At 41.5% G+C, this 23,444-nt stretch overlaps 1 protein-coding gene and 1 long non-coding RNA gene across 5 annotated transcripts in view; one reads left to right on the top strand and one right to left on the bottom strand.

Moving 5' to 3' along the window:
• The window catches only part of LOC134156695 (ribonuclease H-like), a 521,461-nt gene that overhangs the window by 249,376 nt on the left and 248,641 nt on the right, over window positions 1–23,444 (top strand). The gene's annotated exons all lie outside the window — the stretch shown is intronic.
• On the bottom strand, window positions 445–22,133 carry LOC134156739 (uncharacterized). 4 transcript variants are annotated; one of them, XR_009962046.1, is made up of 4 exons: window positions 21,534–22,133; window positions 7,178–7,287; window positions 1,250–1,400; window positions 445–1,162 (listed from the first exon to the last, which is right to left on the bottom strand). It is a non-coding gene; the product is annotated as an uncharacterized LOC134156739 (long non-coding RNA). The 4 variants fall into 4 exon arrangements; XR_009962044.1 differs by having other exon boundaries at window positions 445–1,400; XR_009962045.1 differs by lacking the exons at window positions 445–1,162; window positions 1,250–1,400 and adding an exon at window positions 5,054–5,355.

The raw sequence follows: 23,444 nt of genomic DNA on the forward strand, positions 1-23,444 counted from the left end.
AGAGTGCAACTCCTACGGGTTGAGACAAGAGCAGTCCAGCAACAAATCGCCACCGCTACTATCAGCTAAAACAATGATAAGGGAAAATAACAAGGGAAGAGAATACGATACCAGCGGCCAAGAAAGTGAGTTCCACCCGGAAGCCCCTGTCCTTCCGGCTAACTCTCAGTTACCCCTCACCCCGGGCATGACGTGCTGTGGTATGGAATACCTCCCTGGCTAGCCCAGGTCAGGCGCCCCGTCTCTCCTTCCTCACAGCCTCCCCTCCTCCCTGGCAGAGCATGAGCCTCACAGAGTCCTTGGTCAGGGTAAACATCACTTAGCAACAACCGAAAACATCGGCTTCACCAACACTGTTCTCAAGCTGGAAGTCAAAACACAGCACTGCACCAGTTAACACAAAGGAAAAACATGACTGCTACTGCTGAACCCAGGACAATGAGAAAAGATGCTGATCACAGACTATATTCCATGCTGACCAAGTGTGCTAACGGGTACACGTGAGTTAGGAAAGCACTGTCCCACTCAAAATACCTACTTACTCACCACTGGCACACACCCACGGCCTGCCTTTAAGATACAGAGCTGCAACAATTTTGAAGCCAGATATTCTGAGCTCTGCTCTTGTCACATCCAAACCTTCCCTCTCCCCACTTAACTATGACCAACCACATAATCTTTAGACTCCAGAGTACAAATATGAAGCATGTAAAGTGGGAGGGACCATGTGCACAGTCTCCTATCTTCTGTGGAGTATGCAAACTAAGACTTAGGTTTTTAAAAGATACTTATACGCAGTACTAAGAACATACTCTCAAAATACAATTCATTGCAAGCTCAAACTGTGCAACATACTATTTAAAGTCTATGTACCAGATTTTAGGGTAAAGTAAGTACTTATCAATCATATACAATTAGAAGAATTGTGAGAGACTGAGCTGAAATCAGATTCCACTGTCCATTATCTCAAAGATTGGTGTGAGGAGCTGAGGTCCACTATCTGGAAGATGGGTGTGAAGAACTGAGATAAGACCCTGGGTTCCATTATCTCAAGGACTGGTGTGAGGAACTGAGGTCCACTGTCTCCAAGATTGTTGTCCCTGATCTCAAGGATTGCTGACAGACATGCACAGCTGAAGAGCTGGCTGCAAGACCAGTGAAACTGGAAGCACAGGAATGTTCAGTAAGTGACATTGATAACAGAGGTACTTCTCCCTAACTCATAATAAAAGGAGACAAAGGTAATCACCGGGTGGCCACCCAGTGGTCCTGTTGCTTGAGTCTCTACAAAAGGTTGCTTGTCTGCACAAGTGCTATTAGTTGCCATGACAGTATTTGTAATAGCAATAAAGCAGCAGTAAGTCTGAAATGTCCTGCTACTGCAAGGTGCTTAGTGCCCACTGCAAAACATGCAGATACAGAGCCTGTCTTTCATGGTTCAAAGCTCCACAAAAAGAAAAAAAAAGAAAAAAAAGAAAGATATAGAGCCACAAATTCTACTTAAGAAGCCTGGCTACTGTCTTCAGTCCTGTAAGCTGCAGCCTTTCTGAAGGAACAGTTAGTTCAGTAGAAGTGTCTGTTCAGGTCTGCTGGCTATGCAAATCAGCTGTTCACATTTTCATTTGTCAAGTTTTCTCTACTGTCCTTTCCATCTCTGAGAAGCCAGCTATGTATGCCTCATCCTGCAGGTCAAAATCTAAGAAACTCACCTTCCAAGAAGAATAGTAATTTCTGCCTTTCTGTTTTCTAACTATTTCATGGTTTCATCTGTTATGTAATGATCAAGAGAAACAGGCTTACAATGCTAATTGTAGATGCATAAAATATGATACTATGAAGAAGGAGTATGAGAGAGGAGACAAATAAGTAAGTCCCACTTGCAGTGTACGATGCCTAGGCAGGTCTACCTTTGCCATTTACTCTTACAAACCCTACCTTCCAAAAGCAGTATTAAATCTTGTGGCTGCTGATCCACTCCTCACCAACTATACACAGCTTTCCAAACCCACTACTACATAAATCTCTGAGCTACCTAACTCTGCCTCCCCATCCAGTTCTTCTCTACCCTATTAACAATGTTTTGGCAGGGAATCTACTACTGTGCAGAGCAGATAGAGTTAAGTTCTAGATTCTGGGACAACACTACAAATGCTGCTAGCTCCAAAGAAGACTGCATCTCAGAGTAACTATCCAGTCTAACTTATATTAGAGCAGTACAAGACAATTAAAGCTTACTTCCTGCCCCCCCTTTGAAATAGAAGGAAGCTAAATGCATATGCAGTGGTAAGAAACATGACTTCTTGATGGGGAAGGCAGACAGGGAAAGACAGGAAGACTGAACACTTGCACCAGTGGGTCATTAACATTAGATGGTGATTTAATTACCAAAATGGCTCTAGTTCTAAGTGAGACATGATTTGAGCAGGAGGTCAGACAACCTCTAGATGTCTCCTCCAACTTAAAATATTATAGAATCATAGAATCATAGAATAGTTAGGGTTGGAAAGGACCTGAAGATCATCTAGTTCCAACCCCCCCTGCCATGGGCAGGGACACCTCACACTAAACCATCTCACCCAAGGCTTTGTCCAACCTGGTCTTGACCACTGCCAGGGATGGAGCATTCACAACCTCCCTGGGCAACCTATTCCAGTGCCTCATCACCCTAACAGGAAAGAATTTCCTCCTTATATCCAGTCTAAACTTCCCCTGTTTAAGTCTGAACCCATTACCCCTTGTCCTATCACTACAGTCTCTAATGAAGAGTCCATCCCCAGCATCCCTATAGGCCTCCTTCAGATACTGGAAGGCTGCTATGAGGTCTCCATGCAGCCTTCTCTTCTCCAGGCTGAACAGCCCCAACTTCCTCAGCCTGTCTTCATACGGGAGGTGCTCCAGTCCCATGATCATCCTTGTGGCCCTCCTCTGTGCTTGTTCCAACACTTCCATGTCCTTTTTATGTTGAGGACACCAGAACTGCACACAATACTCCAGGTGAGGTCTCACAAGAGCAGAGTAAAGGGGCAGGATCACCTCCTTTGACCTGCTGGTCACACTCCTTTTGATGCAGCCCAGGATACGGTTGGCTTTCTGGGCTGCGAGGGCACACTGCTGGCTCTTGTTCATTTTCCCATTGACCAGCACCCCCAAGTCCTTCTCCACAGGGCTGCTCTGAATCTTGTCTCTGCCCAACCTGTAGCTGTGCCTGGGATTGCTTTGACCCAGGTGTAGGACCTTGCACTTGGCATGGTTAAACTTCATAAGGCTGGCATCAGCCCACCTCACAAGTGTGTCAAGGTCCCTCTGGATGGCATTCCTTCCCTCCAGTGTATCAACCGAACCACACAGCTTGGTGTCATCAGCAAATTTGCTGAGGGCGCACTCAATCCCACTGTCCATGTCAGCGACAAAGATGTTAAACAAGACTGGTCCCAACACCTATCCCTGAGGGACACCATTCGTTACTGGTCTCCAGCTGGACACTGAGCCATTGACCACAACTCTTTGTGTGCGGCCACCCAGCCACTTCTTTATCCACTGAGTGGTCCATCCATCAAATTGATGTCTCTCCAATTTAGAGACAAGGATGTCGTGTGGGACAGTGTTGAACGTTTTACACATGTCCAGGTAGATGACATCAACTGCTCTACCCCTGTTAATCAGTTCTATGTTTTGATAACTCAGAGGACGTTTTTCTTCAAAAATGACTTTGGGTCTTCTCCTTTTGGCCTGACTTAGAGGGTGTTTCTAAAGGGTAGGGGGGTTGGCCTCCTGAGTACTGCCAAATTCAGAGGTTAATCTGTGCTCTTATGTATATGCCAGTTTGTGACAATAATGAAGGGGAAAATATAGCCCAAAGGTTCATCTTGAAGAGTAGAGTCTCTTATTTTCAGTATCATTCAAAATCAATAAGCAGACTACTGCAGGACTATCTCATGGAAAGGCTTCCCATGGAAATGAATATAGGTGGACAAAAGATTTGTTCTTAAGAAATTTAAAGAGCAAGGACAGGAAAATCATCACCTGACTATACAGGTCATGGTATACTTCATAAAATGATTTCTCATTACAGCAGACATGATGAATCTGAAACACTCAAAATTCTTTCCATTCTTAACTCTATCAGTTGTAATTACTGAATGAAAAAAAAGAGCATCTTTAGGCAGGACTGGATAAAAATGATGTAAGTTCGAGCAGACACATCCACTTTCCTAATTTCATTATAAATATTACGCTGTGGAAGGAGAGCATCTATGTAACCAACTAAAATAAACCAGAAGATAAGTAAGCAGTATATTAAACATGAGGCTATTATAGCTGAAATAATTTAGTATGTTGTGGACTTCTGTGTTTTGTTTTGTTTTTATATGGGGAAAAAAATCACAGGAAAAATGACTGAAGTAATAGAATAAACTGGTAACATCCATTTCTATAAAAAGTATATATAATTTAGAACACAGCTAATTTTGATAACAAAATGGATTTACATGTTTCTTTTTAAATACATGTTTTTTGCTTCTTTGTATAAGCCATGGGAGACATAGAATTCAAGATAATCAAAGCTATAAATAGAAGACCTGCTTCTTCAAACTATTGAAGATTTGAAATCAAGGGCTTAGACTTTTTAGATGCTATTTTCTTCAATTTTCACCCATTTGTTGGATGAGGCAGTGAATAAAGGCCCTTTAACATTTATCTTGCTTTTAGATCTTATACCATTTATTGTAAAAATGCCTGTGGAAAGAAAGAACCAAGAACTTACATGACTAATCCCCAAAAGATCTGTTAGTGAGAATCAGTTCTCCCTGGTTTTTGGCCTTTTTGCCTATTGACATTTCTTGTTCCTTTTTAAAGCCATTAGGAAACTGCAAAACATACATTGTCTCCCTACTGACAGAAGAGCAGGACAAATCTGAAAAGGTGTCCTGTGATGTAAATTAGCAGACCTTGGAATCCACAGACTGCTAAAACATAGGCAGTGATAAATGGGAGCTTTCTGAATCAGCATCTTCCCACTTACACCAGAAAAGCAGCACGTTACCATCTTAATTAGGCAACTTGGAGAAAACTGAGTTCTCCCATAATGCAAATTAATGTGAAATAAATGTAAACCAAAAGTATTTTTTCTCATACTCACTAAAATTAATTAGATGTGCAAAAATCACTGTAACCTGAATTTAACTACATAGAACCTGTCTCCATATCACCAGGAGATAACTGCACTTCTAAGAATGAGAGACTTCAGTAGAGATCCTATCCTGGAGTTAGTCTTTAAGTCAAACAGCAAAGTTATCCTCACTCTAGATCTGAAGCTTGATCCAAGCTCTTCTTCTCTTTCAGCTCCACAGAAGGTGTCTGAAGAATAAACAATAAAATCTTTCAGAATGAAGAATGGCTTTGTGATTAAGGAAGTATTATGGCACTAGCTCCCAGACCTGCCACAGCCTCCCTGTCTGACCTTAATCTCTCTGTTATTCAGTTCTTTATCTGTAAAATAGGATAGCAATACTTCTGTTCTCCCATTCTTTGTCTGTCTTGGTTCTCTGAAGTACCTGATCTTTGTAACAGCAACTGACTTAATTTCAGTATGTTTTCTTGTCTTTCCACGACTACATTTTAATGGCAGATAAGGTCACAGGGGTTATTTTAATAAAAGCATTTAAAAAAAAATAATCACTGACTGATTTTTGTGGAATAGAATCATATCTGACACATGACAAAGTAATACTGAAAATTCATGTTAAAATCACTGGACAAAATTTCTACATTGGAACAAAAAAAATATGGTGGAAAGAAGGGGCGATAGATAAAATTAAGGTAAAATATTTTGCTGAAGCTCTGTGTTGACAACCTAATTACCAGAAATAATTTGTATCAAAGTACCACATTTTACTGTGTATATGGACATGCGAGGATCTGTATGCATGCTTTTCCTATATAACAAGTTCAGCAGACTGCCTCATTTCCACTGGAAAATAAATGTTTTATGCTAATTCACATTAACTGCAACACTAACGTATGCAAATGTAGATTAATCGATGCACAAAAAAAAGTTATTTAATGTATAAAAACTTAGTGAAGCACTCTGATGAACAGTATCAGGAAAGAGGTATGGAGGTGAATTAAGCTGAACATCTGGAAGACTGCATCAAGACTGGATTAAACAGAAAAAGATTCCTGGACCATCTCCCAAGATGTGCAAAACCATACTTGTCATGGGGGACATTAAGTACCAAGACAGCTGTTGGATAAAGCAAAACTAATCAAGTATGCATCATCACAGAAAGCAATTTTATGATCCAGAAAGGAGAAGATCTAACCAGCCTGCTCAAGAAGGATTAGTAGAAATTGTGAGAAATAGCGACATTCAGCATCTTTTAGAATACAAGGTGCTTCAACTGAACAAAGTAAGAAATGTTCTTCCTGAATGAAGGAATATAAAAATATTGTATTTTGTAAGAGCAAAAGGAAGTAATTGAGATGGTTAAGTTTTAGCTCTTTCCAATATTCAAAGGCCATAGTTGTAGTAGATTGATCAGGACACGACTTCAGAATCTTAAGTCCAAAAAGTATTTGTTGAAATATGTATTTCTGGAACCAAGTTACATAAGATGTAAGGCAATTATGACAAGAAAAGAAAATTCATGGTCAGAATGTAAAGAAAAAAGTAAATCCTTGATGGGCTAACAAGATTTCTTTGTCAGAAGTGCAAAGCACATATTCTGCAACTGGAAACATTTAGGTAAAAACAACAGAATAGCTGGTAGTAAAATAGGGTCAAGAGAGTAAGGAAGATGTCTGCAGATCCAATAAATGGACAAAGAAAAACAAGTCAGATTTAGCTCATTAATAAATAAGGAGTCAGATAAAATAGATAATGCAAACCTGTTCTCCTAAGGCTCAGCTGTTAAAAAGAAGAAAGTGTTAGTGTTATACAAAATGCGCAAAGCAACTTTGGACAATTAGGAAGTAATAAGGAGCATATCATTGAACATGAATTGTAAGGTATTCAGGGACTTAGCTAAAAAATTTACAGAAAGATCTAAAATTGTTTAAGCAATAGAGAATTAGAAAGTACCCAAGAAAAGAAAATCTAACAGTGATCATAAAGAAGGAAGAGAGAGAATACTAATCTTTAGGAACCATGTATTTAACTCCATTGCTTAGGGAAACTTACATAATGTAAGAAATGTTGGAAGATCATAAGACAAAGCTCAGAATTTTATGGCATAATTTGAACAAACAGCAACACCGGTCCTTCTCCAGCCTCCTCTACAGGCAGCAGATCTGGAAACAAATCACAAAAGACAGTTACAGTTTATTTCCAGAAGAGAACATAATGTCTCTCCTCTTGCAGATATGCACACTGCCTTCTGTTGATTTATTTATATTCATTCATATTATAGAATAGGGAAGGATGAACCTGGAGATAGGCCTTTCCAGATCTTTCCACCTAACAGCTTCCTGTAGAATAGAGTATAATCAAATATCCCACCTTTCCATGAGCTGGGTAGAATAATAATTTAAATATAAGGTGTCAAACGCTTGCTCCTCTCTGGAACTAACACATCTCTGACAATATACCCATAAATGAACATTGAGGAGATTAGAGTCATGAGACCTGCTTAGCAGGAGGCTTATACCCAATGAATAAAGAGATTATTTTATATGTGTTTATAAAATGACTGGATAAAAAAAAAAGTGATGCAAGTCCCAAACATACAGGTGTTGTTTTCATTTAGCATCATGCCAAATTAATGGCAATGCTGTTGGCTTTAAGCAAATGGGAAATGAAAATGTAGTGAAGGACAAAAGAAAGGATAATGAAGTTCAAAACTGTAGCAACATACAATGTACAGAAGTGTGCAATGGTGTGTTACAAAGATCATTGTTACACCTGCTGTTATTCAAACATGCTATTGAATGATTTAAGGCTGGGGCAAGCCACCACGGTAATTAAATTTGAAGATGATACTAAATTCATAGATTCTCAGAGAATTAAGAGAGCTCAAAGATTCATAACTATAAACCAGATAAAATATGGACAGAAAATATCAGGATGGAGATGCAGCTGGCTTTCTCATGTGAATTATTTATCTAGTAAATAAATAATATGAAATAGATATTCTATGAGAGAGTAATCTTAAAACGAACACTGGTTAAAGGACAAGTGACAATGGACAGTAAATTAGATATGTGTTTATAAAGCAAATTTGAAACTGTATGAAGGGAAAGATGGTATCATGACAAAGGCTTAATAAGTCCCTCTTTAGAGAATGAACAGAAAATTGCACCTAAAATACTGCAGAGAGACCTTGGTACTTCATTCTTAGGAGTGTATAGGTAAGTTGAAAAGAATCAGAAAGGAGCAGCAAAAATGCTGCTGCTGCTGTAGCAATTCTCATGTTATTAGAAGTAAAATGCCTGGATGACAAAGTGGCAGCTTTTAAATAATGAAAGAATATAACCACTGGACAAGAATAGACTCTATCAGGCTGAAAGGCTTTATAGACAGGTTAGCAAGATGAAGTTAAGAAATTGACTTCTGAACAGAAGACCTATTTGGTTATGTTAAGAAAAGTGACAGAAGTCCATCTAGACAGACAACTTGAACTATACCAGGGAAAAAAAACCAAAACACACATAAAGAAAAAAATGTGCTTTAAACCACTTTATGATTTGACAAAAGGAAAACCAAGATGGAGGCATTTTCTGTGACAGTGTTCATTCTTCTTTATCAGAAAAGCAGTACAAAGGGCAACGTAAAACACAGTATGCAATACAGTAATAAAGTAGAAAATTAGTGCAAGAGAAGTTTTCCTTGTTTCCATAACACTGTTTTCATTAGGATACTACTGAAATACAAAACTTCCTTCTTGCCCTTACCAAAGCTCATTGAGATCAAAGTCCTGTTCTGTTGTCTTTAAAAAAAATGCATGTATTATAATCTAAGGCAAACATTTGATGTTGATTATAGTGAAGGCAGCACTTAGAGCAAAGACTAGTAGCAGCATGAGCCACTGTGTACTTTTGTAAACATATTAAGAAGGAAAAAAACAATATAATAAAGAGAGTAAATAGTAAATTTATTTAAGATTCACTGGAATAAGAAACGAGAGAACAAATGGGGAAAAGTGAAAACAAATCTCCCAAGATTTCAAATCATCTGTGAAAAAGTCACATCGCAAATGTTCACAAAATGAGTAAAAAAATTATAAAGAAGCTCTTATTGGATACATTTTTTTTCTCCTGAAATACAAGGTTTTGTCCAGTATTTAATGCAATTATAATTGGAAAGCCCTGTTGAAAACAGTGCTTTTGCACCTTCTCATAAACCTAATGGATTTTGAGTTGGCCAATTGCAGGTCAAACTGGACATGTGGCACTGATAAATTAGTGCTAATGAATTCCTGGGTTAAATGCACCACCTGTGAATTTTTAGCACATTTTAAGAAAAGATCAACAGGCATTAATCAGACAACAAAGCAGTAATTCTATGAGTCTATGAATTCCTTACTCCAATGATTTCTTCCTCAAAGGACCAGCAAATTCAAATAACAATTGGAAGACTCAGAAATCCTCCACATACTTGCAATCCCTGCTTTTTGATAAATAAAGGCAAAATTGAATGCTTGGCTGTCTTTCATTGGTATTAGACTTGTTCACGAAGTCATCTGACTTCAAGTTTCTAACTTGTGGCTTGATTTCATGGAGGCATATATTTCTCCAATGCACTTCCAGTTATGTAATTAATGCCCTATTTTGTATAAGCATCCACTAACTTTTACCAGCGCTACTACATGCTGCAGATATTTGTAGAATGTTTTGCTGTAGGATCAGCACAATTTGAAAATATGGATCAGGGCTAATTTCCTTCTCAACAAGGATGACTAATTCAAATTTACCTTTGGACAAAAGAGACAAAAGCAATACTGGATATTCACAAGCTCCTTGTGCAGAAAGAATGTACCTGTCACAGGAAGCAACAGTCAATACACAAATAATTTTCCTATTGTCTTCTCCCACCTTTCTTGCAGCAACTACTGATCCAGAGGGAGAGTCCCCCATTCTGAGTAGTAACTGCAGCTGACACAACAATGTGGATTTGCACAATTTCATACTCTACTAGCACTGCCCTTGCTGCTGGTGTAGGTTCCAGCAGCAGTTTTCTCCTGGACCATTAGACATTTCCCAGTACAAGTGTGTAGGAAATGCTTTCCTACTGCTTGAGATTTCATTTTGTTTTTTCCCCAATCAAGATGAAAAATGAAATTATCCAAACTTTCATGAATTGTTCATGCAGAATATATTTCTACTATATAGACTGTTAAGTTTTATTCTGACACACTGTGAACCATTATGTTACTTAAACAACACCCAGTTTTCAAACAAAATTGCCTTTATGATAAACTTATTACAAGTACTTTGCTATGACCCATATGACCCAGAAATTTTATTAGATAGGATGACATTTTCCCTACAATGAAAAATATGAACATTTTCTGGCTCCCTGTTTCTTAGACCACTGCTCGTTTACTCTTGTCTGTACTGAGGTAAATACTTTCACAGTGTCAGTCTGTAAAGTCATTTCTGAAAGACATGTTAAGTGTAGTGGAGTTTGTTACTGTTAAATTCAGTGTGGTTAGTAGCTGCAAGATTAAGTGCAAATGAAAACATCTGTAATTCTGAGGCTCATAATTTAGCTCTGTTTTATGCTGTTAACCAGACTTATTAGCATTTTTAACTTAGAAAATTACTTGTTGAATAGAAGGCATTGCAACTGATGATTACTGTTGGGTATAATAAAAAATTCCCAGCTGATGGAAGTAGTTGAATAATGGTGCTCAATTTTCTTGCACTGTAGATTTGTGCAAGAAACTTCCAGAGAATGGAATACTATTCCCCTCCATGAGTACATATCTACTGAATATCACAGATTTTCTGAGTATATGTCTTCATATAGAATCACAGACTAGTTAGGGTTGAAAAGGACCTTAAGATCATCTAGTTCCAACCCCCCTGCCATAGGCAGGACACCTCACACTAAACCATGCCACCCAAGGCTTTGTCCAACCTGGCCTTGAACGCTGCCAAGGACGGAGCATTCACAACCTCCCTGGGCAACCCATTCCAGTGCCTCACTACCCTCACAGGAAAGAATTTCTTCCTTATATCCAATCTAAACTTCCCCTGTCTAAGATGGAACCCATTACCCCTTGTCCTATCACTACAGTCTCTAATGAAGAGTCCATCCCCAGCATCCCTATAAGCCCCCTTCAGATACTGGAAGGCTGCTATGAGGTCTCCACGCAGCTTTCTCTTCTCCAGGCTGAACAGCCCCAACTTTCTCAGCCTGCCCTCATACGGGAGGTGCTGCAGTCCCCTGATCATCCTTGTGGCCCTTCTCTGGACTTGTTCCAACAGTTCCAAGTCCTTTTTATGTTGAGGACACCAGAACGGCACACAATACTCGAGGGTGGTCTCCCAAGAGCAGAGTAAAGGGGCAGGATCACCTCCTTCAACCTGCTGATGACATCAACTGCTCTACCCCTGTCCATCAGTTCTGTAGCCCCATCATAGAAGGCCACCAAATTGGTCAGGCAGGATTTCCCCTTGGTGAAGCCATGCTGGCTGTCACCAAGCACCTTGTTGTTTTTCATGTGCCTTAGCATGCCTTCCAGGAGAATCTGCTCCAAGATTTTGCCAGGCACAGAGGTGAGACTGACTGGTCTGTAGTTCCCTGGGTCATCCATTTTCCCCTTCTTGAAAATGGGGGTTATATTTCCCTTTTTCCAGTCGTCAGGAATTTCACGTGACTGCCGTGATTTTTCAATTATAATGGACAGTGGCTTAGCAACTTCATTTGCCAGCTCCTTCAGGACCCGTGGACGGATTTCATCAGGTCCCATGGACTTGTGTACGTTCAGGTTTTTGAGATCGTCTTGAACTAGATCCTGTCCTACAGTGGGCCCAAGGTCTTCATTCTCACAATTGCTGACTTGGGTGGTGCGGTCAGAGCCTGTGCCAGTGAAGACCAAGGCAAAGAAGTCATTCAGAACCTCAGGCTTCTCCAAATCCTGTGTAGCCAGTTCTCCCAAGAGCTTCCGAATGGGGACTACATTGTCCCTAGTCTGTTTTTTATTCACTACATACCTATAGAGTCCCTTCCTATTACCCTTAACATCCCTAGCCAAGTTTAATTCTAACTGGGCCTTAGCTTTCCTAACCTGGTCCCTAGCTTCCTGGACAACATCCCTGTATTCTTCCCAGGCCGCCCCTCCTTGCTTCCACTTCTTATAAGCCTCTTTTTTTTCTTTGAATTTTCCTCAGCAGCTCCTTATCCACCCAAGGAGGTCTCCTGGCCCTCCTGCTGCACTTCCTTCTAGTTGGGATGCAACACTCCTGAGCTTGTAGCAGGTGATCCTTGAATATAAACCAAGAGTCTTGAGCCCCCCTGCCCTCTAGTGCTATATTCCATGGAACCTTACTAAGCAGGTTCCTGAAGAGGCCAAAGTCTGCTCTCTTGAAGGCCAGGGCAGTGAACTTGCTGCACGCTCTTCTCACTGTCCTAAGGATCTCAAATTTGACCATCTCGTGATCGCTGCATCCAAGGCTGCCCTGCAGCATCACATTTCCAATGAGCCCTTCCCTGTTGGTGAGCACGAGGTCAAGCATGGCACCTCTCCTTGTCGGCTCCTCTATTACTTGGAGAAGGAAGTTCTCTTCCACACAATCGAGGAAGCTCCTGGATTGCTTGTGCCGGGCCATACCATCGCTCCAACAGATACCAGGGTGGCTGAAGCCCCCCATGAGAGAAAGGGTCTGTGAGCATGAGGCTGTTTTTATCTGTCTATATAGTGCTTCATCCACAGAGTCCTCTTGATCAGGCGGTCTGTAACAGATACCCACAGTAATGTCCCCCATAGCTGTTCTCCCTTTAACCCTGACCCACAAACTCTCTGTGGACTGCTCACCTGTCCCCAGACAGAGTTCCGTACTCTCCAGCCTATCCCTGCATAAAGGGCATGTTGTGGTTTAAACCCAGTCAGGTAACTTGTTCACTCACTCCCAGTGAGTGGTACCGAGCTGACAGCAATCGAGGTCCGTGTCCTCCCCCGCCACCGGGGTTCTCCCCCACTCCCGGAGGAATGGGGAGGAGGATCGAAAAAAAAAGTGCGACTCCCACGGGTTGAGACAAGAACAGTCCAGCAACCAATGTACAACACAAATCACCACCGCTACTATCAACTACAACAATGATAAGGGAAAATAACAAGGGAAGAGAATACGATACCACCGGCCAAGAGAACGAGTTCCACCCGGAAGCCCGTGTCCTTCCGGGTAACTCCCAGTCAACCCTCACCCCGGCCATGACGTGCTGTGGTATGGAATACCTCCCTGGCTAGCCCGGGTCAGGCGCCCCGTCTCTGCTTCCTCCCGGCTTCCCCTCCTCCCTGGCAGAGCATGAGCCTCACAAAGTCCTTGGTCAGGGTAAACATCACTTAGCAACAACTGAAAATATCGACTTCACCAACACTGTTCTCATGCTGGAAGTCAAAACACAGCACTGTACCAGCTAACACAAAGGAAAAACATGACTGCTACTGCTGAACCCAGGACAGGGCAACTCCCCCTCCCCACCTGCCAGGCCTGTCTTTTCTAAAGAGCCTGTAACCTTCCATTCCAACACTCCAGTCATAGGAGCCATCCCACCATGTTTCTGTGATGCCTATTATATCATACCCCCGTAGACGTGCACACATCTCTAATTCCTCTTGTTTGTTCCCCATGCTATGGGCGTTTGTATACAGGCATCTGAGCCAAGCTCCAAATGAATCCGGCTCCTTCGCTGGAGCAGCTGGAATATCTCTGCATTGCTCCGAGCATTTATTATAGGTGCTGGAAACTGACTGGATGTGTTGAGATAGAATGATGCCCCCCTCCCCCAACACATCTAGTTTAAAGCCTCCTTGACCAGTCTGGCAAGCCTCCTACCAAAACCGCTCATCATCAAGACCAGCTCCACCAGCCCCCACTAGACCTGGCCTACAAACTTGGGTCCCATGTCCAAGACACCCAAACCCCTGACTATGACACCACCCTTTTAACCATTTATTAACCTGGCCAATACTCCTAGCTTTTTTAAGGTCCTCGCATGTATCCTGGAGAATTGACAAAAAGACTATCTGAGCTCCAGAGCCTCTAACCACCTCTCCCAGGGCTCTGTAGTCCTTCTTTATGTTCTCCAGACTACTACTATCTATATTCCTAGCACCCACATGGATCACTAGAAATGGGTAAGTCAGCAGAACTTACTACAGCAGGCAGCTCCTCTGCAACATCCCTGATGTGTGCCCCTGGTAGACAACACACCTCCTTTGAGACTGGGTCAGGCTGACAGATGAGTGCTTCTGTCCCTCTCAAAGTAGAGTCCCCCACCACTAAAACCTGCCACTTTTTCTTGGCAGCACCAGTAGAGATCTTCTTTACCAGTGCATCAGCCATCATATATTCTTCCAAAACAAGTAACTCAGTGAAAAATTCAAGTGCTTGATAACATAATCACTGGCACTGTTTCAAAGTTCCTGTCTCTAAATATTGACCCGAGAAGACAAATAATACATTTTACATGCACTTGGAGTCCCAGAATTATTGTGGGCTAAAGGAAAAAAGAGGCAACATGAAAGAATACAAATGTCTGGCTTTATAAACTCGTTTCTTAAAAGTCAGCAAGATACTGTTGTTTTTTTTAATGGCTGTTCAATTGAAAAAATAGGAGTAAGAGTAGTGATAAACTCCGATTTTGAAATACACACAATTGTTAAAAAATGTTATTGTTAGACTGATACATTTATTAGTTATTTACAAAAATAAATCAGAAGTACCTGCATGTATGTTTAAGACTAACTAAAGAATTTCCGAAACTACTGACACAGGTGAGAAATTCCCACAATGCTGATACTCCTGTATGCTTGTTAGGGCTTCAACCTGAAATACTGAGTATAGATATTATTTTTTATATGTTTTACATATATATATATATGTTTTAATATATACTTTTATATTTCAGTATATATACTGAAGCACAGTAGTTGAGTCCTTGTGTGTATAGCAGTTAGAAAACTAGTGCTAATTTTGAGCATAATCCAGACCCAATTCTCCTTGTACAATTATATGAAATGGGAAAATTTCATTTTCCATGTTAATGTTCAAAATCTAGTCACTACAACAGATAGCTACAGATCATGCAAGTGCAAACTGTACACTAATCCTACATCTTGATAATAATTGCTACTTAGCTCTGTAACTTGATTTATTAACTTTATTTTAGAATTAAGATGTTTATTCAGACAAATTTGCATTTACAGTTTACGTATTTAGAATTCCCAGTTTACTTCTAAGCATATTCCTATTATATTTTCTAAACATCACAGTAAATCAATTTCTGATAAACCGTGCTAAAAGGGATACAGCATTTTTTTCCAGGGAGCAGTGTGAGCCGACTGCTTCTCTAAGAATATGGAGCCAGGACAGATAGCAAGGCTGGCAGGCCAGTGGCTGGGCCACATCACTGCCTCCTGCAACAGGTCAAGATCAGACCCAAAGGGGGCAGTCAGGGTCAGACTAAGCCCCATGACGGCTAGGAAGGGCTGCAGGGACAGCGACAGCATAAGGCCAGGGTAAGACACCAGCCTCAGACCATAGCCACCAGGCAGAGCATGGCTGTGGTGGATCTAGCAACCAGCACTCCTTGCAGCATCAGTAGGGCAGGGACTGAGAGCCTTAAGCTGGGCTGAAATGGGGTCCTGGGCTGGAGGCAGTGTGGTGTAGAAGGTCCAGAGGACTCTGTCCAGGCCATGTGCCCTCATGGCACTGACATGGTCCTGGGTTCTCACAAAATTATTCCAGAATACTAGCAATAATATGTAATATTGTATCAAAGGACACTGAAAATAACACATAATGCCACACCAAGTTAAACTTTTTTGTAAGTTGAACAATCCAAAATAGTCACCTGAACAGCAGAGATAACTGGAATAACGAATTAACTTTAGTCAGATGAAAACTAAGTGTATAATCTCAGTTTCAAAGGCACTCTCTCTAGCATATGGAGAGACTCTCAGCTGATCCTAAGAAAGTAGATAAGACTACACCTTCATGAGTATGGATGGCTAAGCTGATCTAATTATGACTGTCTGGCTTCACATTCCATCCCATCCCTGGCAAGAAGCTGCCACTGTTTGCCTTCCCTAGCACCAGGCACAGTGAGCTGCTTTAGGATCCGAAAAAGCAAAATTGTAAGTAAAAGTCAATGAATAGTTGTCTCAGCAAAAGGTAATGCTGCTCCCTTGAAGCTGGAGAAAGGGAAACATAACTAAACCTTCACTACAGCTAACTCCTAGACTCCAGGATGGAGATGAGTCATCTGATGGATGTTCTCCCTTTTCATGGACTCTGGAGGCAACACCACCGAGTAGGTAAGACTAGGTATCAAACCTTTGGATAGAAACTGTCAGGTAAAATAAAACTTATTTGAAACTTTTATCTCATTTTTTTCTCTTAAACACCCCCAGCTTTTTTACTAAACTTTTCACTAGAACCATTTTTTCACAACACTAGATTTTATACCAAGTTTGCACTACAGGAAAAGGAACAGGCAAGTTCATTTCACTTTAGTTTAGTCTGAGCTAAAGCCATGACTTCCTGAATTACTGTTTAGTATTACTTTCTTCCTGCACAAATTCTTCTGTACAGCTTTTTAATTAAAAAATATGTATTTCCAAGTGGAAAATCAAATTGAAATAAAAATGTAAACATTGGTTTAGAAAAAAAAATTAAAGAATACATTTTCATTTCCTCCTTTCAAAAATGTATAAAAAATTAAATATTCTATGAATGATAGTTTTAATCAGTTTTGATTAAATGGAATGTTCAAGTGCATCTTTTGAGTAGCCCCAAGTTTTTACTCCTGTTTTATGCACTGTGGTTTGTTTGCTGAAAGCTCATTAGCTAAACTCCAGAGATAACACTGAGTATCTTGTGCCACAAAAGGAACACTCAGATTGGTTGATGAGAAAATGAACATGAGCCAGCAGTGTGCTTTTGCAGCCCAGAAAGCCAACAGTATCCTGGGCTGCATCAAAAGGAGCGTGACCAGCAGGTCAAAGGAGGTGATCCTGCCCCTTTACTCTGCTCTCATGAGACCTCACCTGGAGTATTGTGTGCAGTTCTGGTGTCCTCAACATAAAAAGGACACGGAACTGTTGGAACAACTGCAGAGGAGGACCACAAGGATGATCGGGGACTGGAGCACCTCCTGTATGAAGACAGGCTGAGGAAGTTGGGGCTATTCAGCCTGGAGAAGAGAAGGCTGCATGGAGACCTCATAGCAGCCTTCCAGTATCTGAAGGGGGCCTATAGGGATGCTGGGGATGGACTCTTCATTAGAGACTGTAGTGATAGGACAAGGGGTAATGGGTTCAAACTTAAACAGGGGAAGTTTAGATTGGATAGAAGGAGGAAATTCTTTCCTGTTAGGTGGTGAGGCACTGGAATAGGTTGGCCAGGGAGGTTGTGAATGCTCCATTCTTGGCAGTGGTCAAGACCAGGTTGGACGAGGCCTTGGGTGATATGATTTAGTGTGAGGTGTCCCTGCCCATGGCAGGGGGGTTGGAACTAGATGATCTTCAGGTCCTTTCCAACCCTAACTATTCTATGACTCTATGATTCTATTCTATGATTCTATGATAATGTACAGCTCTGTGGAGTGAGGGTTTTTAATTATACAAAATTTTTCAATTGCATACATAAACCACTGTTTTATCAGAATTTAAATGGATATCATATAGTTTGTGATTCAAATTAAAAACTGAAAGATTGATGCTGTTCTGACCTACTCAGCAGAGAGGCCAGAATCCAAGAGGTAGAAAATGGTACAGTACACTGACAGCCTGAGTAACATTTTGATAAGCTTGGTAGATCTGTGTAAGTTTTCATTCTCGTTGGAAATAATTTTTTTAGGGATTACATGAATAATACCTCAGAATTGGAACTGGATGAATTTCTCATTATAAGAGAAGCACACAGTATGTTGCAAGGTAAATATAACTGTCCTGCTTTTCTTCTGAGCAAGAAAGGATTAGGTGTATTTGAGTTGATTTATTCTTTAATATGCACTGAAATCTGCTATTGCTTTTTCAAAAATGCAAAATACTTCTATTTCATATTTGTCTGTAGCTTGTCAGTCATGCAGATAAGTGCGGATACCGGTCTGTGACTGCAGACACAATGAGATACCTGCTCAGGGACTACACAGACACTATCCAGATCCTGAATATAAAAAGAAAGGTGCTTACTACATACTCTATGGAATTTGCATATTGTCATCTAAGATTAAATAGCTTAAGCTTACTTTATTTAACACTCACTTGATTTGTTGAGCTGAAAAATATTATACTGACTTTGTGATCATTCACCAACCTGATCTCTGTTGAGATGATGTGTCTGGCTCAGGTGAGCATTTAGGAAGTTTTAAGCATGTTGCCTTCTTATCTATCATTTTTCATCATGATTTTTTTTTCTTCAGGCTTTAATTAATTCTCTCTCATTATATCTTTCACATTTCCACCCAGGTATTATTTTTAAGCAGTCTGTAACTTTTACATCAGTATTAATAAAGAATTTATTGCAAAACAGAATTAATCATCTTTTCTCCTCCTCCATAGTCCCCCTTACACCACCTCATGTTAATCTAGATAGCTGAACTGGTACAATTAATCACCCAGGCTTTACTCTTCTTAAAATACAGCAAAAGCTTCCACCCAAAAGCCTGCTAAAAAGAGTGTGCTTTGCAGAATACCCACAGGAAGTCAATCCCTAAGCAACGTCTGGCTGGAGAGCTAAAAGGTATAGTATTACAATGCCAAATACTCTGCTGATATAATCCTCATTGTTACATAAACAGGCTCCATCTTGAGTACATCTCCTTATCCAAGGATACAGCAAGCGTCTGAATAGAATCTGGTAAGCAACTGACTTCATGATGTGTTAACCTTCACTTACCATACCAAGAAATTAGAGTAAGAAGCCACACAAATTCTTTTGCTCTGTGAGTTACCTTGCTTACACACAGACCACCCCTCCAGGCTTTCTCAGCTATAATCTAGTAACCCCTTAATCATCCCTTTCTTCTTTATGTTTTTGACAACCTTCACTTAAAATCAATCTTTGAGTTACTATTTTAACTTAAGTTGCAGAAATTACTCCATTTGCTCAAGTAACTTTTTTTTAAAAAAAGTCAAGTCTTCAGTACTGTGTTAAGTGACATGGATATGAAACAGAGATTTTGTCTATTCAGGAGTGCAGACATTGTGATGCTCATTCACTTAGCACACCCATAATACATACTTTTGGCTCCCTAAAGACAAGATACCTCAGCCCACACCACTGAATCTATTATTAAGATTACAATGTCAATGAGTCAAGGAACACTTCCTACTTAACAGTCCAGGTTGTCAATAGCAAATGTACATTTTATGTACATTTTATGACGAGAAATCAGCAGACCACTTATATACTAAGGTAGTTCCTGAGTAAATTTGAGGACTAAGTGTTTTGAAAATACCACCCTTCAATTCTGTTAGGAATACTAGAACCTGAGGCATAAATTCCATTTTCAGTGAGTATATCAGTTTTATTCTGCCTAATTACTGTAGCTTCTATAATACCAACGTTACTGGCTAGCCATAAAAACATACTTTGATTTCTTTTTTGCAGGACATCAAAAGCTATTCTTCCAGTCTGATTTAATGCAATGCCATTTCATTGTAACAAAGTCAAAAGAAAAAATACATGTTCTTCCTGTAAAGAAGGAGACTACCTTACACCAGTGATAGTTCACAGAACTGCAGATATAGTAGAACATAAGCATTGCTAATGTGTGCTTTTCTGGTGCCAACATTGAAGCTGTACTTCGTAAGGCATATCAAATTCAGCAGAGGAATGTGGACAAGGCAGCTGAGTATCAAAGACATACAAGTTAATTACTTGAATATACCCTAAATAGCATTTGGAAAATGTTCATTTATTCCTATGGTTCACAACATTCAACCCCTTGTGTCACCTATTTCCCTCAGTTGAGCCAAGACAATGAAAAATCATCTTAAGTGTGTAGCTTCATATACGCTCCCTGTACACACAACTGCATGAGATACAGCCTCTGTGCTTCTCTATACAGCCCCTTCTGACTCTTTAGCTGGAAGCACAGTGCATTCAGTAGTTTTCCTAGCCCAGGAATGATTTTTTAGACTTACAGTTTCCAGATCAGGAGACGAGATTTCAAGATCAAGTGTTTTTTGTTTCTGTTTAAAATACAAACTCTAGTGGGAAAGACTCGAGTGAGAATTAATTTGGAAATTCTGATGATGATGGACAAAACAGAACACAGCTTGCCCACCTGCAGCTATACTGGCTTGGCAGTACTGAGAAGAAAGTAAGTATGGTTCTGTCACAGAACTAGACACAATATTCAGAAGACACATAAGAGATATATAAAGTTTATATATATATAAAGTTGATTCTTCTGACTATATTCACACAGGAAAGGCTTCTCCTCAAGAACTATCATTAGCAGATCAGTGCATGATATTTCTAAAGTAGGCCTTTGAGAGTATTTTATATTCACTTGGTAACTCTTATATCGATTCACCTTAGTACAAGAGAGTTCACTTTGGCTACTCTTCTATCGATTCACCCGAGTACAAGGAAAAACAAGTTCTGCTAAATATAAGGAAGTTTTCAACACAAACTGCATTTTTTTTTCTCCAGGAACATAAAAAAGCCTATTACTTCATAAAATAAACATTTCCTGACAGAAAGGCATATTTTATTCTAAAAGCAATTTTTTTTTGATTTATTGAGAGGGTCTCATTTTTTTTATTGGGGAAAAATCATAGTGATGACTACTGGTTACCTGCCTGGAAGACTGTTGTGAATTTTATTGTTTTACTTGGGAGACAGAAAAATTGACAAGATTGTATCAGACACCTCTAGGAAAGCAGGGAAGAAGAGGGAAGTTAGTTTGTCCTCTTTGCCTGATACAGCACTGCAGCCAACAGAGTCTTCACTCAGAGAGGTTCACTTAATTTGATCTACTGCCAATTAATATAAGCCTTGAATTTTTGATTGCATTAATATTTTCCCCTCAATTACACAAACACTTAGGGAACACCTTCCCCACTGGCCCTTCCCCAGGCTCAACTTATCCCAACATCTACCTCTCCTCTCTTCTCTCCTAGCCTTAGCTTTCATTATTTTAGCAGTACACAGTGGAGAATGCTATGGATGCTGTCTAGTAGCTTACTTTTGCCAGTGCTTGCTTATTAATCTTTTTTTTTTTCCCATAGCTACTCGTTTCCTACTGCTCCTCTGTTCCAGCACGAGCTGTCTGTGAGTCACAGTCTTGTGGGCCTGCCTGTTGTCTGTGCCCTGGTGCGGGCAACTCACTCACAGTCCACAGTCCCTCAGGGCCATACCTCTGGCAGGAAGCACTTCTCCAGCTGCATATCCAAGCATGTTGCTTTCCACGTCTCCTCTACTTTCTCCTCCATTTTCTCTTGAAACAAGCCCCTTCACATTCCTGTTTTAATACATACATCTTTATAAACTGTACTTTTAGCATAATCACAACTTTAATACACATAAATTGCAAAGTCAGTCGGCCACTCCTCTTAGACAAGGGAGATTAAATTGTTACAATGTGCTCGCACACTAAGTACATCTCCATCCATTGTCTCTGGAAACTATACTGTGGCTCTTAATGTCACCACAGTTTGAGTAAACACCATTCACAAACCTCCCCTCTTCCTGCAAAATGCAAAGCCCAGACGCTTACAAGACTTTGAACACAGCCTTTGCGACCAGACCTCGTGTTCTGCAACCGAGGGGCGGCTTCCCCCGCCAGGGCGCTCACTTCATCTCGCCGCGCGCTCCCCCACCACTGGGGCCGCGTCTGCAGCTGTTGGGCGATACCCTGGGCCCCGCCGAGCGGCAGCTGCCGCCTCCGTTAGCGGCGCGTAGCTCTAATGAAGGCTGTCAGCCCCCCCGCGCTCCGCTACCCGGCTCTGCTGAGCGGCCACGGCAGCGCATGGTGAGCCCCGGGCACCCCACGGCAGCTCTTCATACCCGACCACAGTGCTGGTGCTGCCAAGTTCCAGATTCAGTCCCGGCCTCCGGAGGGCAGTACTCCCGTTCTCCATCAGTTACTGCCGCAGGCAAACTTCCTCGACTTCAGACCTTTCATCCCTTTAATTTACTGCCGATTAACAGAAACTTTTAATTCCCGGTATTGAGGGAAACGCTTCGCCCCCCCCGCTTCCTGAGGCTCAACGCCAAACACCTCGTCACACACCTACCCTCTTCCCCGCCCCAGGTTACACTTCCTTCCCCCTCCGGTAAGGCGAGGGCTGGCAGCTCAGGCGAGGGGGTCGGTGCCGCGGTGCCCGTCTGCAGCTCGCTCCTCGCCCTCCGCCGGTCGCTGCCTCCTCCCGCTGCCCTCCGTCGTGGGCCGCAGCCGCCTAGGGGCGCCCTCCCGGAGCGGGGAGCCTCCTCCTGAGAGCGCGGCTCCAGCCGTGTCCCACTCAATCGGGCGCCGCGTGTGCGGCCCCTCGGCGTTCGCCGCAGGCACCGCTCTGCCAGCGCTCTTCGTTTGCTCCCTGCTGTGCACAACCATTGCCACCCCTCAGGGCGACCACCTACCCGATCAGGGTACCCGTGGCAAGCTGGCAGTTCGTGCTTTCCCACCTCTCAGGGCAGTGGGTGAGCCCGGTACAGCCCTATGCCAGGGGTAGCAGGAGGGGGGCATTGCAGCGTTGGCGAGCCTGGGCGTTTGGGGAGAGATGGCTTCATAACAACACTATTTCAAGAGGAAAGAAAGTGGCAGAGGTGGGAGCCTTGCAGTGACACAGGCAGTATATTGGAAAACAATGCTTTCGTTCTTCAAAGGGTGGATTTTGGGGTGGTAGTGGCTTTTCGTCTTAGGAGGAAATCTGGTTTTCGTTTTCGGGTTTTGATGGTTTTTTTTTGTTTGTTTGTTTGGTTTTTTTTTGTTTGGTTGGTTTTTTGGGGGGGGTTTTTTGTTTGTTTGTTTGTGGGTTTTTACCTAATTTAAAAAGGAAATGTATTCAAGTTAAAATATAATTCCAACCTCTCCCCAAAAACCCATCAGCTTCTAAGAATTGTATATGGTCTTACACAGGAAAACACTAAGAGGCTGTGCAGCCTATATACCGTGTCATCTCAGTGAACTCCCTGCGCTGCTGCCAGCCCCATATGAATTTCCAGCCCCTTCCTCACAGCAGGGAATGCTGCAGTGTTGTTCAAAGGGCATTTGGGGTCCCTGCAGTAGCAAGGAGACACTGAGACTCCTCAGCATGGGCTCAATCTCC

The sequence above is a fragment of the Pezoporus occidentalis genome, unplaced genomic scaffold (genome assembly GCF_034315485.1).
Source record: "Pezoporus occidentalis ecotype Australia unplaced genomic scaffold, CSIRO_AGI_Poc_V1 ctg9, whole genome shotgun sequence".
Lineage (NCBI taxonomy): Eukaryota > Metazoa > Chordata > Aves > Psittaciformes > Psittacidae > Pezoporus > Pezoporus occidentalis.